The 8,894-nt window shown below is 35.5% G+C and overlaps 1 long non-coding RNA gene across 1 annotated transcript; it reads right to left on the bottom strand.

Annotated features, from left to right (window-relative positions):
- Nucleotides 1–2,067: 2,067 nt before the first annotated feature.
- Nucleotides 2,068–4,256, bottom strand: LOC139975879 (uncharacterized). The gene is made up of 2 exons (XR_011795940.1): nucleotides 4,045–4,256; nucleotides 2,068–2,853 (listed from the first exon to the last, which is right to left on the bottom strand). It is a non-coding gene; the product is annotated as an uncharacterized lncRNA (long non-coding RNA).
- Between the last annotated feature and the right edge of the window lie 4,638 nt (nucleotides 4,257–8,894).

Genomic DNA, 8,894 nt, shown 5'->3' with positions numbered 1-8,894 from the left:
TCTGCCCGAATGGGTCGAACCAATAAGTAGTGAGGGCGGTATATATCTGTTGAATTCAGAGCCGTATATAGAGAGAGTTTGGCCAACCATGTAACCGATTTGGATTGGTCGAGAGGGAAAACGCCCACACAGGGTGGTAAAATAGGTCCACTTGAAAACTTTATAGCAGGCGACACGCATACTCACAGTGTATAGACTATCGTTTGTGTACACGAAAAAAGTACGAAATTATGAAAGAAATGGTGCTGGGGATGCTGCAATCGGTCAGAACATGGATATTGTTGTTTGATTTTCCGACTGACCATAAAAGAAGAGGAATTTTTTGGAAGTAGAAAGAACAAGATGGAGATCTAATGAAAAAAGTCTGTGTAGCCTAGGCCCATACTACTAGCCATAGGCCCTAGTGTAATACGAGTAATGTACAAGCAATGCGAGAATTTTACGTTCAGACTGGTTTCTGTAATGGCTATTCTCTCTCGTTTTACGATCCACAAATTCGATTTCATTATGCCAGCTCTCCTGATCATAGGCATGGCAGTTTCAGTCGCACATATAGTTATCCTAATTCCTAGTTATTGTATGCCTAGGCTATGCCTAGCCTAAAAAAGTATCACTTTTAGTTTAATGTAAAAGGGTGGGCTAGCCTCTAGGCATCACGTAAAGCCCTAATCCTTAGTTAAGCCCGAAGCATAAGTTAAGCCTGGGCTTAGACCTGGACCATTCTTGCTATTACTACAACTGTTATAGCACATTACATAATATGGCACAGTATAAGGCCCAATTAAACTAGGCCTAAGGAAAACAAAGTAGCCTAGGCCTAAACTAGTTAGGCTAGGTCTATACTCATTGGCAACTTGTGGGTTGTGTACCCATACAGGCCTAATTATATAGACCCTTTTAGTATGCCATAAACAAGTGCCCAAATGGTTAAATGATCTTGGTTTGTGTTAATTGTCAGCATTGGCCTAGCTTTTTAGGCTAACATGAATTCAGCCTAATTTTTTCTTCTTCAAAAGTATAGCCTAGGCCTTGGTTTAATTTGGATGCAGTCAACTATCATTTATCAAAGTTGCATCAGTACCTCCTTATTCCCTTAACTGACACCCACATTGACGATTGAAGTTAAAAAAAATCTTTTTAAATTATCTAGTAAATTTTAACTCCCTGAATTTCAGGACTTTTTACAAATCAAAGGTGACATGTGCTCTGAAGAAAAACTCCTAACATAAAAAGCCACAGTTAGCAGACTGTGATAAAGACGAACCTGGTGAGTGACTACTAGACTGAAATCCAGTTCCTGCAACCACAGCAATAAAGTCTTTGTTTTAATCAATGCACTTGTGTGTTTGAAACTTTCAAATGGACACTCAATGGCAGTTGGTTAAGATATAAGGGTTTACCTTCATCATGGACAGTTGAAGGGAATCTGCCTCATCATCTGAATAATGGACTCAAGGATAGCAACAAATCATGATTGGATAATGATTTTGAGCAAGTAAATATCTGGCAATTTGAAAGTTTGTATTATTTTTTTACATATTATTTAAACTGTTTAGCTCACACACAAGCAAATGATCAAGTGACAACAACCGATGCAGTATATTTAAAGGTATTGAAGACTCGCCCTAAACTGCATGCAGCGCTCTGAAAAAGTTTACTTTCCATGGCTTGCAAGTGAAGTTTTTTTGTCGCTACAAAATGCAGACAGTAATGAAACCTGATACCTTGTTATCTTTTATCTAGACCTGAGATGTCCACGCTGCTATGTGCACTGTGTTGTGGGTATTGACCGTGATGTTTGTATTGACTGTACACTAATGTCTATTTACAGATGGTAGCAAGCTGTGTGTGTATTTTCTGGGATCAATGGTGGTGTCTAACACTTCTGTTACACCGCATTCGAAACTAGGTCAGTTAACCGGCATGAGACGTTTCTTTGTGCGGGAGTCTTCACACTCTTTAAGGAGAAGTATTTATATCCCATTAATAGAGAAAGAATTATGTTTCAATTGGTAGCATGCAACTTAAAATTTTGCAAACATTAGATACAATCAAACAATAACAAGGTTCATTTACAAGGTAATCTACTGCCCTTTATTTCACATTAGTCTGTCACATCAGAAGGTCACAGCTTTCAATAATTATACAAACAAATTCCCTTGATGGGTGCTTCGTTAGATTCCTGCAATTTTCAAGTTTATCAATGTAATAAGTTCTGAATGTGGCAATGTGGAGAAGCTTTGGGATAATCTGTGGATAAGACTGCCAGACTATCAACAAGATTCCACATCCATGCAACTCCAACTGCTTCCTTCACCTCCTTGCAGATGTACCACATGTCCAAAAAAAAGTCAGCATTGGTTAATGTAATTAAAATCTGGCTTCCTCCTGAGCTGGCAAATACACATGAATTGTCAAGTACAGAGGTCAGTGTGAAACCACTGAAAGATCTTCTCAGCTTTCAAGAAAACAAAGACTTGAAGCCAAATTGACAGAGGCCACACTGATACCATTCCACTCTCATAAGATGAAGATATCACACACACTTCATTTTGCTTCTGCGATGCAGTGCTTGGTAGACTGTGAGGGTCACCCAATGGATGTTTTAACAACTGCCTGGTTTATAGAGCTCTGCAACAGATAATTCATCCTGATGTCTAGTCGTCATCCTGTCATGGCCTTGAGCAAGTTGAACCCACTTCAACACAAAGCAGCTATTGAATTCTTGTCTAGGTACTGTCAAATCCACATCACCATCATTGCTGGTTCCAGCTACGCTGACCATAATAAAAGAGTACAATGAGGGTTTTTTAATTCACTCAACAGAGCTTGCATTCCAGTACCTTTGGGCAGCTGAAAAGATATTCAGAAATTGTTATATGAGTGTGTTTGTATGCATGCATATGTGTGATTTTCTTGCTTTACAGAACAGCTCCATTTTGATAAGCTATGTAACGTGGAAACCTGCCAATCATATGTTTGAAATAGGACAGGCTGAAACGATTCTTAAATGAAAAGCATAACGACTTCTTGCATTTTTATACATCACTGTTCAGGTAAGGCCAGTAAGGGCAGTATGAAGAATAAGTATTTTAATAATTACCAATATGGCCATTTGCTGTCTGCATAATAACAAACTGAATGATGTCATCAGCCCTGTGCTCAGTTGACAACACTGACAAGTAGGCACACTATGTCAGTGTGATCCATGAAACCTTATTAAGGACATGACCATATAGTATATATGTTAATGGAAAATACATAAGCTACAACATACACCAGTATTCAGTTGTTGCAGGTTTTTTTTTCTCGACAGACCCATTCAATCTGTTGCACCTACTATAGCCTAGTACTACATTCCTGAGAAATTAACACCACAATATCAGTCTTAGGTTTGCCCACAGACTCCCAACTATTGCTAACTCCTACACTCAAGTATATAGTTTAGTTTAGTAGAAAAAAAGACCAGGAGAGACATTCAAGTCCCCATTAAGGACCCTAAGGCTATATGAGAGGAATAAAACCGAGGACATCAAATGTCATACCCAATTACAATGCTTAATGTACTCATCCAAAGTATTCTTAAACCCATTCACACTACTTACAATTCAACCTTCTCAGGCATACCATTCCATTCATTCACAACCCTTGTATAAGTTGTATTAGACTTTAGAGAAAAAGTTATGCCGAATATTAATCCTACTATGTAACTTCTGGAGTTGAATACAATGACCTCTGGTACAACCACTTTTTGGCAAACCTGAAAAGATCAGTGAAGCATAAATTGTCATTTTTTGTGTAGGCCTACTTTATTTAATTGAAGGATCTATTAATGTAGGCCTGATGCTATAGTTGTGCGTCTGTAATCTAGCCTAGCCAGTACTGTGATGTGTGCTTTTCGTTTGTATGACTAAAGTAGGACTAGTAGTATGAGGCGTAAAATAAAACAAGTGTAATGACAGGTTTTCAGCTAGTTTTCTATGCATTTCAGGTGTGAAGATAAAACGTAAATATCATTTACTAACGCATACTCTAATTCATTACCTGATATCCATTTTGTTCCTCGTATGCCTGTCAAAATCTGACATTCTGAGTCGCTTCGTTTGTTCGCAACGAGCACAGTTTGCAAAGCTGCTATATATTGTGTGTGGTGTTTTTCGTGTTTCGCGCAACTGGTAACGACAACTGGACCTATTTTGATGCCCATGGTTTGCGTGTGACGTCACAAATCGCCAGTTGGCCAAACTCTCTCTATATGCGGCTCTGGTTGAATTAAAGTAAGATTGAAAAACAATTATAGTGGCACTTTATGGAAGAGAGATGCATAAACGGGTATAGTATACAGATATACGTATTTTGATACTCATATAGTGCTGATACTAAATTTGTATTTCATATGCGACATACTTATCGATATTGAACTTTTATTTCTGTATTTCTGCATCAATATGAATATTCATCTATTTAAATATTTTGACAATATGTGAATGCCGGATTATATATACTATATTACTGTATTTGGGGATGTATATTAATTATATTATATACTGTATTTGCGGATGTATATTAATTATATTATATACTGTATTTGGGGAACTATATTAATATATTATTACTGTATTTGGGGATCTATATTATTATATTATTACTGTATTTGGGGATCTACATTAATATATTATTACTTATTTGGGGATCTATATATTAATATATTATTTATTGTATTTGGGATCAATATTAATATATTATATACTGTATTTGGGGATCTATATGAATGTATTATCACTGTATTTGGGGGTCTATATTAATATATTATTACTGTATTTGGGGATCTATATTTATATATTATTACTGTATTTTGGGGATCTACATTAATATATTATTACTGTATTTGGGGATCTATATTAATATATTTTATACTGTATTTGGGGATCTATATTAATATATTATTACTTATTTGGGGATCTATATATTAATATATTATTTATTGTATTTGGGATCAATATTAATATATTATATACTGTATTTGGGGATCTATGTTAATGTTTTATCACTGTATTTGGGGGTCTATATTAATATATTATATACTGTATTTGGGGATCTATGTTAATATATTATCACTGTATTTGGGGATCTATATTAATATATTATTACTGTATTTGGGGATCTACATTAATATATTATTACTGTATTTGGGGATCTGTATTAATATATTTTATACTGTATTAGGGGATCTATATTAATATATTATTACTGTATTTTGGGGATCTACATTAATATATTATTACTGTATTTGGGGATCTATATTAATATATTTTATACTGTATTTGGGGATCTATGTTAATATTTTATCACTGTATTTGGGGGTCTATATTAATATATTATATACTGTATTTGGGGATCTATGTTAATATTTTATCACTGTATTTGGGGATCTACATTAATATATTATTACTGTATTTGGGGATCTATATTAATATATTATCACTGTATTTGGGGATCTATATTAATATATTATTACTGTATTTTGGGGATCTACATTAATATATTATTACTGTATTTGGGGATCTATATTAATATATTATCACTGTATTTGGGGATCTACATTAATATATTATTACTGTATTTGGGGATTTATATTAATATATTATTACTGTATTTGGGGATCTATATTAATATATTTTATACTGTATTTGGGGATCTATATTAATATATTATTACTGTATTTTGGGGATCTATATTAATATATTATATACTGTATTTGGGGATCTACATTCATATATTATTATACTAAGTAATGTATTTTCATACTCTTGTAACTATATATGTTGGGTTTTTTTATCAAACTATTATTTGTATATATTAATATATATATTAATATATAACGCATTTTCGCGTACACTCGTGTAGTGACATGATTAGTAGTTTAGTTTCCTTTTCTTTCACTTTTGTGTTGTCTTTGTTTTGCTGTTGTTACTGTTGTTTTTTATCGAGCTTACTAATTCTTCTGACTATATAGTCTACACGGAGTCGTATAAGACTACGAGAAATAGTACACGTAATCATATATAAACACCCCCGAGCAACTTTATGGATTGTTCTAGGTTGAAAGCTTTAAAATACATACAAGAACATCAGACTAATAGCAACGTTAAAATATGACGTCATAGCTATAAAAAGAACGGTTTGCCCTTTTGACAAGAATCAATATATTTTTTACTTTTAACTTGGAAGTTTTTATGGAATCATTGTCCAGTCAGCAGGTGTGGTGTTGGCATTTCAAAATTTCTACGTTGTGTAAAATTCCTTGGTTAGACCGGAATATCACTTTAAGATTCGATGTTAAAGAGATATATTGAAGTGATACATGTGAACCGCACAGTTACTGCGAATACTATTTGGGAAAGGATATGATCCGGTTTTAGGAATCACAAATGTTTTCGAGTTGGTTAGCATCATGTTTGATCTCTAGAGTAAGGCAAAATATGTCACCAAAACAGAACTAGTATTTGTTCAATACAGGTGACGAACGCCTACAGTGGAATCACGACCTTCCTCTCCGGTTTCGAACCTCTGGACATACAATCAGCGTCTATAGCCTAGTGGTTAGGGAGTCCGCATATATAGCGGGAGGCCGGGGTTCGAGTTTTTCCACTGTTCTGAATTTTCCAAGTCACCACAATTTTAATTCAATTCAACATGCTGTAAGGAACAGTATAGGTATGTCAACAAACTGCTCGACCGTGCTAGGTAGAAAAAACATGATAAGGTCACATACACGAATGTTAACGGCCAGTTGTGTGATGATCGCCGCGCACTACAGGCGTGAAACTCGAGTAACAACATGCTATAAGTTACCGTATATAGGTATACTATATCATATATATATATATATGTATATATAAAAAGCAAGTGATTTCATAAAGGACAAGGTGATCCCGAGGTCCTCCAGGCCGATCTTCCTTTTATAAAAAAATTAATCAAAATTTTGGACGTCAAATGATGCATTCTGAGACATATTTAGACGATAAATTAGGTCTGTAATTAGCTTAACATGGAATACTACTAACTACCTTGTAAGTTTTGTGAGAGATTTCAATGGCTGGTGAATGCACCTACATCCATCTGGATTCGCGCCTTGGATTCGCGCCTTGGTATTAGTGGCCGAATGATGACGCTATGTATTATTCAGCGAAGGAGGTCGGTGACTGTTCCCTGGTTTAGCTATACGTTGAGTGTTACCATACGTTGAATATTGATAGCAAACACCCAGTGCCCTTTCGCAGTTTTCAATTTTCGCAGGCGTGCAAAGTTCGCACAATATTCCATTAGACTTTTCTCCTAATTTCGTAGGAGGGCGGGGGTGGGGTTATTTACACGGTCATTGATACGTAACCTCGGGGGATTAACTGAGTGGCTGGATGTAGTTTTCACTTCGCACATTTCTCATCGGAATTCTCACAATTGTGTCCAAAGACATGTGAGTCTTGGTCATAATACGTGCTACCAATGATGATAAAACGGAATTATTTTTCGGGTTACCGCCGTACATTATGTTAGTTTGATGAACAAATCCTGTGTGTATATATACATATATATATATATATATATATATATATATATATATATATAGCAGTGTACACAAGGACTCCGATTCATTCGAAATCCTCCTTAGACTATAATGATAATACCTCGACTTTTCCTTGGCAACATGTTTATGCAACCGTATTCAAAGTACGTTCATAGGTCTATGTGATAAATGATGCGAGTTTTGACAAAATATGCGAATTTCCCTGTTGCAACATGTCCTCTGTCCTGCCGTGTTCAGTTATGTAATGTGCTATCCTGTTCCACCTACCGTCTCGTCCTGTCCTGTCCTGCTCTGTCCTGTCCTGTCCCTCTCAGTACTGCTTTTTCATGTCTTTTACGTCCTGTTCCGTTCTGTCCTGTCCATTCCTGGTCTGTCCTGCCCTGCCCAATTATACTGTTTTTGGACTTGTCTTGCCTTGCCTTGCCTTGTCCAGTGTGGCCAGAATGTAGTCTATTCGAATCTTGTCTACGCTAGTCTAGTCTATATTGTCTTTTGTTCGTTACACAAACACGTACTGAGAGTGTACATCCCCTTTAACATGCACTTGTTTTCATACTAAGTCTTAGCTCTCTGATGTATATCTTGTAAAGAAACAAACATATTGAGATTTGTTACATTTCAAGATCAAACCACTTTGCATATCACGTCACGTGAGTACCTGCCACAGTTTATTTCCTTTTAAGGGGTCGTGAGGAGGGGAAGATTGGTTCCTTTCTCACGTCATGTAAGTACCTGCCACAGTTTATTTCATTTTAAGGTGTCTTTAGGACTGATTGGAAGGTTGGTTCCTTTCTCACACCCGTCAACATAACACATTGATACTGAAATTTGATCCACTTGAACAGCCTAACATAAGTATTGGTTGTTTTATTTTTATCAGCCTTTGTCCGTTTTTCAACCGTCACGCGCATGGACAGCCCATTTGAAGAAACTGATAATATGTGGTCTTTTTGTTTAAATGTTACATTAATAGGATACTTGAGATTGATCTCGAAGATACAAAAGAATATTTTCACAAGGAAGCTTGAGCAGAATATCCAGCAATTAAATAAACTGAAACTTCTTACAATATTGAAATAATAATTATTGATATCGCTGACATTGCGCGTATACGTTCATATATATTTACGTACACTCTGTTGTTAGTTTTCATTCATTACTAATCGAGGTATGGTTTTGTAAACTTTGGTCTGAACCATTCACTAAATAAACTGACAAAAAAAATGTATGGGTCGGGTGTTATTTGTACTTTATTTTAATTTTAGGGTAAGAGAAATTGCTAAAATTACTTAAAGTTTCCAACAGT

The sequence above is a fragment of the Apostichopus japonicus genome, chromosome 11 (assembly GCF_037975245.1).
Source record: "Apostichopus japonicus isolate 1M-3 chromosome 11, ASM3797524v1, whole genome shotgun sequence".
Taxonomy (NCBI): Eukaryota; Metazoa; Echinodermata; class Holothuroidea; order Aspidochirotida; family Stichopodidae; genus Apostichopus; species Apostichopus japonicus.
The sequence above is the reverse complement of the archived record's forward strand: the minus strand, read 5'-3'. Positions and strand labels throughout refer to the sequence as shown.